Below are 9,622 nucleotides of genomic sequence, written 5' to 3'. Positions count from 1 at the left end.
GTGAGATTCTGTGTCTCCTTGCTTGTTCACATAGTACACAGGAACTTGATTGTCCATTCAAATGAGTACTAATTGATTGAGGCAATCTTGGAATGTGAGTAGAATATTGCAGATCACCCAAAGCTTGAGGTGATTGATGTGGAGAGTTTTCTCTTGAGAGTTCCAGCTGTCTTGAATATGAAGGCCATCAAGATGGGCTTCCCAACAGAGCATAGAAACATCCATTGTCAATATCTTTTGATGCAGTGGGGTATGGAAGAGGAGATTGAGTGGTGATAGCCACCACTGAAGGGAGTGGTGAAGTTCTGAAGTTACTTGCAATTGCTGGGATAGCAGATCGGTGGCTTGGGACCATTAAGCTGAGAGCTTCTACTGAGGCTCTCAGAGGAATAGATGGGCAAATGGAGTTACATGAACTGTAAATGCCATGTGATCTAGAAAATGCATTATTTGACATGCAGTGATGCTTTGAAGAGTGGAGACCTTCTGGCAGATATGAATTAGATTGTTGAGCCTCTGATGTGGTAGAAAGGCTTGAGTTTGAGTTGTTTCCAGAAGTGCCCTGATGAATTCTACAGTATGAGTGTGCTGGAGATAAGATTTCTTGTAATTGACAGGGAATCCCTGAAATTCTAACAACTGAACTGTTGCATTCGTGGTCTAGTGAGCTTGTTGAGATTTGGGGGCCTTGATCAACCAGTCTTCTAGATAAGGGAATACATGAAAGCCACATAAGCAGCTTGTTATAGCTGCTACCATTAAGCATTTTGTGAATACTCTGGATCCTGAGGCCAGACCAAATGGCAGCACTTTGTACTGGAAGTGGCAAAATCCTACTTGAAACCTAAGGTGTTTCCTGTGAAGTGGGAGAATGGGAATGTGTGTATGCTACTTTGAGATCTAGCCAGATATTCTACTCCAATAGAGGGAAATAGGGTTCTCAGAGAGACCATGAGAAACTGCCTCCACCAAGTATTTGTTGAGAGCATGGGAATCCAAGATTGGACAGAGACTTCCTGTCTTTTTCAGTATGAGGAAATACTTAAGAGTAGAACCCTCGGCCCCTCTCCTGTAGAGAAACCTGTTCGATGGCATTGAGCTGGAGGAGGGCTGAGAGCTCTTGGTGAATTAGTGAGGTCTGACTGGAATTGAAAATAGACTCTTTTGGAGGATGATTTGGAGGTGTTTTGTGCAGTCAAAATACATATTTTTAGGACCCAATGTTTATTGAAGTAAGTGAGACAGCATCCAATAGGAAGAGACTGAGGAATGGGCTGTGTTATGCTGGTAGGTCAAAAGACTGCTGAGATTTTTGCCAAATCTGTGATTGAGTATTCTTAGTCTTTTGTAGCCTAGAACGTTTTTAGGAGCCATGGCGGACACAGATGATGGTACAAACCGACATCTGTAAGAATAGGAGGAGCGCTTTGGGTTAAAAAGTGCTTAGTTGGTTGAGGCTTGGATGATTTTGCAGCAGAAAGAGTAGACATAGACTGCTCATGTCTGGTTATCTTCTGGGTTGCCTCCTCTATTTTTTCTCCAAAGATTCATCTCCCAAGCATGGGATGTTGGCCAAGCACTCTGATATTGGCATCTAGGTCAGAAACTCTGAGCTATGCTTGTCTCCTCATAACGATGGACAAGGTGACATCAAAAGCATCAAAGACTGAGCAGGTCATATACTTTCTAGTTTCCAGTAGGTCATTTCCAATGTATTGTAAGGTAAGTGGTCATCAGATATTTATTGCTGGTAATGTGATAGCTTCTGAGCTGATTTCATATAAAAGTCATGTAGCAGTTATAACTAAGAATCCTACCAAATTCATCTAAGGTTCTTCCTTCTCTGCCTGGAGGAGTGCTAGCATAGGATCTTGCACTGCTAGTCCTTTTTAAAGCAGACTCCACAAGTAATGACTGGTGCTGTAGTTTGAGCTTGTCAAAACCTGGGCATAAATGGATCCTGTATAATGTGTTCAGTTTGAGTGAGCCACAGGAACCAAAAGAGGGGCCTCTCAATTTTTAAAGATTAGATCATTAGATTATGAAAAGGAAGCATTAAGCAGTCCTCAGGTACTTGCTCACAATCTAATGCATCAAAGAGTTCAGCTCTAGTCTCAGATTCTGACTTCATCTTAACTGGTAGAGCTTGCCTCATCTTTCTGATAAAATTAGTGAAAGAGGGGCTCTCTGGGGGTGATCTCCTGCGAGGAGGCAGAGGAGATGGGTCAGATGATAGACCATAAGACTCCTCAGCAGACAACGCCCGATAAATCTGAGGAGAAATGATGAGACAAATCAGAGTCATATTCCTCGATGTCCTGTCTCGGGGATAGAAAGCACTAAGATGGATGTTGAGGAGAATTTTGACGTAGAGGAGAGAGTCAACTATGACAGTGAGGATAGAACAGGAAGTATTTCTTGATGATCAGCGATGCCTATCCAATGAATGCCTGGAGCAGGATGAATTTCGAGATGATGTAGCTTTCCTAGACCTTGAACGAGATCAATGGAGAGTATGAGATTTGGCTCTCGGTGTCAACTTAGAGCTCTACACAGACTGGGCTGGTTCCAGTTCAGTCATGGCTTATGCTGGCTGGGCTGTAATATGCCAGCCAACTCCATCTGCACCAATTCTTTAATCTGGTCCTGTAAAGATGGCACCGGTACCGTGGTAGTTATTGGCACAGATGGCGCAGTACATACTGAGTGTCAAGAAGTTTATGAGACAGCAGTTGAAGAGATGGGGTCCCATCTCGGTGCATTGATGCTTGACATTTGTCAATGGTGTAAGTGCCTGAGACAATGCCAATGCATGCTGAGGTGTTGGTGCATGATTGGAAGGGGAATCATGTTTGTGCTTCTTAAGATTTTTTACTAGATTCCTCAGATGGCAATATTGGCGACAATGTTGAGGTTGAGTGAGGCATCGATACTGGCACTAGCTTTGATGCTGAAGGTCTTTGCTCGGTGTCTGAATCAGCGGACATTTTCACTGCTCCTGGTGTGGACCTGTCCAAAATGATGTAGCTTCTCAGCTTCACGGAAAACTGAGAACTGATGGTTCCACATGCCATCAAGCGGGAAAAGCACAGGAGAATATGCGGTACAGGTCATCTCAAGACTTGAAAATTTTTTTGAAGTGACAGTACACTTTACCACCATCCTTATTGGGCTCAGTGGATGATGTCACCCACATGTTTCTACATACCTGATGGGAGTGTCCAAAGAGAAAAATTTATTGGAGGAGTTTTACTAAGAAAATTGAAGCAATAGTAGAAAGCAAAATAGCTTGATCAATGAAATACTGTTGGGATTATACAACAGGGGAGGGGGCACATAAGCTTCACAAACTGTTCACTATGACATTGAGAACACATACTATACAAACAGTGGCACACTGTTAACAGGTGGATGCCTCTTCAATGAGTGCATGGGAAAACAGATTTCATTAATTGTTTTTGCTGGAAAAGCTGAGAGCCATCCAGTGTGAATGCTTTAAGAAGTTTGAAGATATATAGCAACCATTAATGAATTATGTAAATTTTGCATGTTTTGGTGATGGTGTGGGACAGATGTGTTCATGATTGGTCATTGGCCTGACATTTGTCATGAGATGTGTCATAACACAGCAGATATAAGGTACAGGTAGGGAGCTGTAAGAAATGTACACAGTGGGAAATGGTTTATAGAGTTATTTTGTATTCATATTGTTTCAAAAATATAAATAAATATATAATAAAAAAATTAAATATACTATGAAATTGCTTTACGTCTAATCACAGCCAGGCTATTTTAGATTAGACACTTTTTAAAAAAAAATTTGGGTACCGGTACTTCAAGTTTTACACCACACATAAAGTCACAGCTTGGCACATTCAGAATAAAGACCTCTTGACAATTTAATCTGTGAAATAACTGCCTTATCTAAATACTTAAAATACCTCCACAAGCACTTTAAAAGGTTGAGCAATTAAGGCTAGCGTTATAAAAATATCTGTCAAACAGAAAATTGTAGAAGGCTGAAGACAATGGGTTTATTAATAAAATGCTTTTCTTTTTTATACCCTGCAATGCCCTTCTATTTCACTATACTTCTAGCTCAACAAGAAATAGGACTGGGGCTGCAGACCATCATTTGGAACTAGCAGGAGATTTTTCATTTTATGTTTCCTCTCATTTTTGTCCTGTCATTGCAAGAATATTCTTCGGTTGGCAGCTACAGACCGGGCTTCTTCTGGATCCTTGCAATACTGGGGCCATTACCATTTTACAATAACTGTGGCCCTATAGCTGGGGAAGCAAAAGACCTGAGCTGAGAATCAAACCCAGGCATTATCCAGAGCACCACCAGTGAACTATTGGGTAGCCAAATGAAATACTTTATGGCAAGAATATATCATTTGCCTGAGTTTTCTTGAATTAAAAAAAAAAGTAAGCAACTTTTCTCTGGGAATTTATCTACCATTTTAAGCTCCCAGTATACATTTTAGTATATTATCCACCAAAGGTTCAAAGAAAATATTTTTTTGCATCACTTGCATCAGAATTACTCATCTGGGCATGCTTCACAATTTCAAAGTGAACACTAGATCACAACCATTTACCTATTTGAAACATTGACATTTCAAGCTTTTTTTTTTTTTTACTCAATTAGTAATTAGTTGCTTATGAAACAGCCAGGCTGCTTGTATCAGGTGAACCTTGCAATTGCCAGAAGGATTTGGTATCATGTCCCATCCCCACCCATGAGACGTCTACAGCCCTAGAACAGAAAATGAAAGATTTTGTTGTGCAGAAAAGCACCACGCTGCTTTCCTGTAGCTAATTCACCACTTTAATAACTGCATATGATAAAATCATCCATGCTCATGCAGAGATTTAGAACTGGTACACTGAAACTTTCATGTATCAATAAAATATATCAATATGATTAAAAGAGATTTTCTTAAACTCTCATTCTGTGCCTCTGGGAAAATATTTTTAGCACAAAGCCCATCAGGTATAATGTTAATTTAGTAAGCCAGTGTTAATGTAAATCAGAAAATCTGGGTTTAAAAGGAAGTATGTAGCAACCTATACAGTTGGTTTTAAAATTAAAGCCCCTGTAATCTGAACAATAAGGGCATGTGCAAAATGTTAATTGGAATGACAGACCTGGAACACTCTGCTTCAATGACACGCGATGACCTTCTGAATCATTCTCAAGTGGTTTTCCAACAAGCCACATAAACACTCAGCTCCCCACTTGAACCAATACACTCTCTAGGGCAAACACATTCATGTTCTTTCCCTGCTAACTGCATAAAGTTGCATTCTTAAAGACTCTTGTGCATTCTGCCTTGTAATGCTTACATGTTACATACTGCTATTTTTTTGGATGGGTAAGGAATAGACTTGAAATATAAAAAAAGGTTAGAAACTTAAGTAATTGTGATTCCACAAGTCACACTAACTCTAAAAAGGCAAGCAGTGTCTTTCTGCCACTTGATCCACCATCAGTTCTGAGGAGTTAAGATTCTGCCCTATGCTGGTCACTTTCAGGACAGAAATCTATAAAATGTTAACAATTGTCTACATTATTGACAAAGTACATCCTCACCTCCACACCTCTGAATCTAGTCTCCATAGGCAAGGACATTACCTAAACATCTGAACACAATAGAATCCCACTTCTGTGTACAAAGATTAGTGTATTATAAATATTTAATTCATAATGATAATAACAACACAGTAAAAGAAACCACTACTGCATTAAAAGTTATAGGCAAGCAGCAACTCCGTGGAATCAACCTTGCATTTACATACTCTAGTCTAAATAGTATAACAGCCTGAAGGTATATTATTGTAAGTACAGATGAACATATGTCACAAAGCTATCTAAAGGTAAATACTCCTTCTATCAGCACATGGTTACTATGGGCATATACATTATTATGAGTCTAGATCAGGAATCTCAAAGTCCCTCCTTGAGGGCTGCAATCCAGTCGGGTTTTCAGGATTTCCCCAATGAATATGCATTGAAAGCAGTGCATGCACATCATGCATATTCATTGGGGAAATTCTGAAAACTCGACTGGATTGCGGCCCTCAAAGATGGACTTTGAGACCTCTGGTCTAGATCATACCTTATCGATTTGGCTTCTATTGCTTTTCACAACTAGTTTTTGTAGCTCAATGTACATAGTTTTATTTTTCTGCATAACCTCTCAAACCTTTGTACAAGTACCTCAGGGGTAATAGTTTATATGAACAGCACATGCATAAAAATTGATCCACATATTTCACTTTTACAGGCAACTGATGAAAGAACTCTCTAGGACAGGACTATTCAAGTCCGGTCCTCGAGAGATACTGGCAGTCCAGGTTTTCAGGATATCCACAATAAACATGCATGAGAGAGATTTGCATACCAAGAAGGCAGTGCAGGCAAATCTCTCTCATACATATTCATTGTGGATATCCTGAAAACCTGGCCTGCCAGTAGATCTCAAGGCCCGACTTGGGCAGTCTTGCTGTAGGACAAGAGGTTACAGAATGAGGCTCCTACAGGCAGGGTTAGCAATTCAGAGGGAGGCACCAGGAATCAGCAGGAAAGAAAACTGGCCAATGTACCAGTATTCTGCCAACCATTGCCAAACTTAGTGGTGGCTCTTTGCTGCAGCTGCCCTCCTGCCCATCTCTTTCACACCTACTGCAGCACGCCATAGGGAGTGTGTTGTGCAGTGGTTAGAACTACAGCCTTGGCACCCTGAGGTTGTGGGTTCAAATCTCGCACTGCTCCTTGTGACCCTGGGCAAGTCACTTAATCCCCTTTGCCCCAGGCACATTATATAGAGTGGGAGCCCGTCGGGATAGTTAGAGAATAATGTTTGAGTACCTGAATAATTTGTAATCTGCATAGAATTGTAGGATATGCAGAATATAAATTATTTTTAAAAACCAACACGCAAACGCATGAGGCCTGCTAACACTGCTTGTGTGTGCTGAAAACGATGCTGGTCTTATGATCTCCAACGCAGACTTCCTGTATCATTGGGGGATCTGACATTGCATAAACTGGGGGAAAGACCTGACTTTGGGCATCTCTTCTGTTTTATCATAGCTGCTACAGGTTAACACAGGATGTTGTAGCGGGCAAGAAAGGAAGATGCTGGGCTTAGGAAGAGTGGGAAGGTTGGACAAAATGGAGCTGTGGGAGAGAAAACAGGGATACAGATGGTGGATATGCAGGACAACTGGGGTAGGGGAGTGTTCTGGACTAGGGGTCAATACCCTTAGCCACCCCGGGGCATGGGGTATATGGCTGAAGGTTCTCCTGATGTGGCAGATCCCCTGGGCTTTTCCTGCCTAAAAGCTGGAGCAAGTTTCTTCATTAAAATGATTGTGGATATAAAAACAGAATTAATCTAAAAAAAAAAAAAAAAAAGGGATAAGTATAGTGAATCCCTAGTTGTGCAGAACAGCTAGAAATGAGCTTGGGCCTATAGCATTGCATTAGGAATGAAAACAGGGTAGACTAGATATGCCAGCCTAGTGGGTGGAGGATTATGTTGGAAAAGTTAAATCTAGAATATAAAGCATGCTGTTTGTTGACATGCCGTGGGGCTGTGGACTATGTGGCTTCATGCTCAGGCGCATACACTTAGAGTATCTGATTACTAGTCAATGTATTGTAAATCACTTTGATATCTGTTGAGAAAAGGCGGTATATCAAATAAAAATAACCAATCTGCATCTGCTATCATTCTATATAGCATACTCTGTTACATAAGTAATTACTGGTCCTTTTGAATTTGATAGTCTGAGTCATGCTTACTTTAGCGTATATATTGTAATAATAATAATAATAATAATAACAGTTTATATACCGCAATACCGTTAAGTTCTATGCGGTTTACAGAAGATTAGTGGGGTACAAGTTGAGTTGACGTACAAGTTGAGTTAACTTAAGGGATGTGGGAACAATGGGAAGAAAGGGCAAAGAGAGGGGAAGGAGGGAAGTGGGTCAGCTGTCTAGGTATTTCAGGAATAGGTGAGTTTTGAGGCGTTTCCTGAATACCTCATAAGTGGTGGGCAATAGGAGTTGTTCTAGGTCTTTACCCCATAGAGCAGCCTGATGTGAGAGAAGATGCTCATGGTGTTTTTTTAGTTTGCATCCTCTAACCGGGGGAGAAACGAAGTGCGAGTGGGAGCTTCTCTTGTGTTTGTTGGCTGAGAAGGAGAATAGGTCAGTGATGTATTTAGGGGTTAGACCGTAGAAAACTTTAAAACAGAGGCAGGTGAACTTAAACTTTACACGAGGCAGCCAGTGTAGCTGTTTGAAGTATGGCGTCACGTGATCGAACTTCTTTAGACCGAAGATTAGTCTGACCGCAGTGTTTTGCATTAGTTGTAATCGTCGCATATTCTTTTGGGGGATTGCTAAGTAGGCGATGTTACAGTAGTTGAGTTGACTTAATACGAGGGATTGTACCAAGATTCTGAAGGCAGAGTTATCAAAGTATGCTTTAATGGATTTAAGTTTCCAGAGGGTGAAAAAACTCTTTTTGATTAGGGAGTCCACCTGATCTTTCATGGTGAGGCATTGGTCCAGAGTTACACCCAGTATTTTAATGGTGGGCTGTATGGGGTAGTTATGTTTGTTGATGTCTAGTGGGGTTTTGGTGTCAAGAGGGCGCGGTGAAGCGACAAAGAATTTTGTCTTCTCAGTATTGAGCTTGAGTTTGAAGTCTGTCATCCAATGTTCCATCAAGTTTATGGCTTCTGATGCTTTTGGAATTGTTTCCGAGATGGAGTTGGCAAATGGGATAATAATTGTGAAGTCATCAGCGTAACTGAATAATTTTATCCCCAGCTGGGTTAATTGAACGCTCAGTGAGGTCATGTAGATATTGAAAAGCAGAGGGGATAGTGGGGACCCTTGCGGAACGCCGGATGGGTTGCTCCAGGTGTTGGAGAGATCATTGTTGAAGCGAACCTGATAGGTTCTGGACGAAAGGAAACCATGAAACCAGTTTAGCACTTCGCCTCTGATGCCAATAGCATCTAGACACTGTAGCAATTTTGCATGGTCTACAAGGTCAAAGGCAGAGCTCATGTCGAATTGCATGATCAGGGCACTGAGGCCTTTGCTTAAAAATAGGTGCAAGTAATCTAAGATGGCCGCAATTACCGTTTCTGTGCTGAAAAGCGGTCTAAAGCCGGATTGAGTCTCATGAAGGAGTAGAGATACTCCTTATATTCAAGAATAAGGCTACAAAGTATATTCTAGGCACAAAAATAAGCATAACTCAGTACTACTGAATGCAAAGGGACAATAATTAATCAAAGCGTACCAGTAATGATCAATCCGCCAGGATACATAAGGTAACATTCTCTTGGGGAGATTAGGTTCTTATCTCGATAATCTTCTTCCCAGCTAAAGGGTACAGTAGTTTTGACAAATGGATTCTATTCCCAAAAGCACAAGTTTCTTGCAGAAAGATGTCACTCACGTCTTTCAGCCCTGTCTCCTTCCTCAGTAGACTGTGCCTTGTCTCTTCAGTTTGTACCATGCATGCAATAATCACTCTACTAGGAGATATAATAAGAAGGAGGGATATGGGATACCTCCACAATAAAG

The sequence above is a fragment of the Geotrypetes seraphini genome, chromosome 4 (assembly GCF_902459505.1).
Source record: "Geotrypetes seraphini chromosome 4, aGeoSer1.1, whole genome shotgun sequence".
Lineage (NCBI taxonomy): Eukaryota > Metazoa > Chordata > Amphibia > Gymnophiona > Dermophiidae > Geotrypetes > Geotrypetes seraphini.
The sequence above is the reverse complement of the archived record's forward strand: the minus strand, read 5'-3'. Positions refer to the sequence as shown.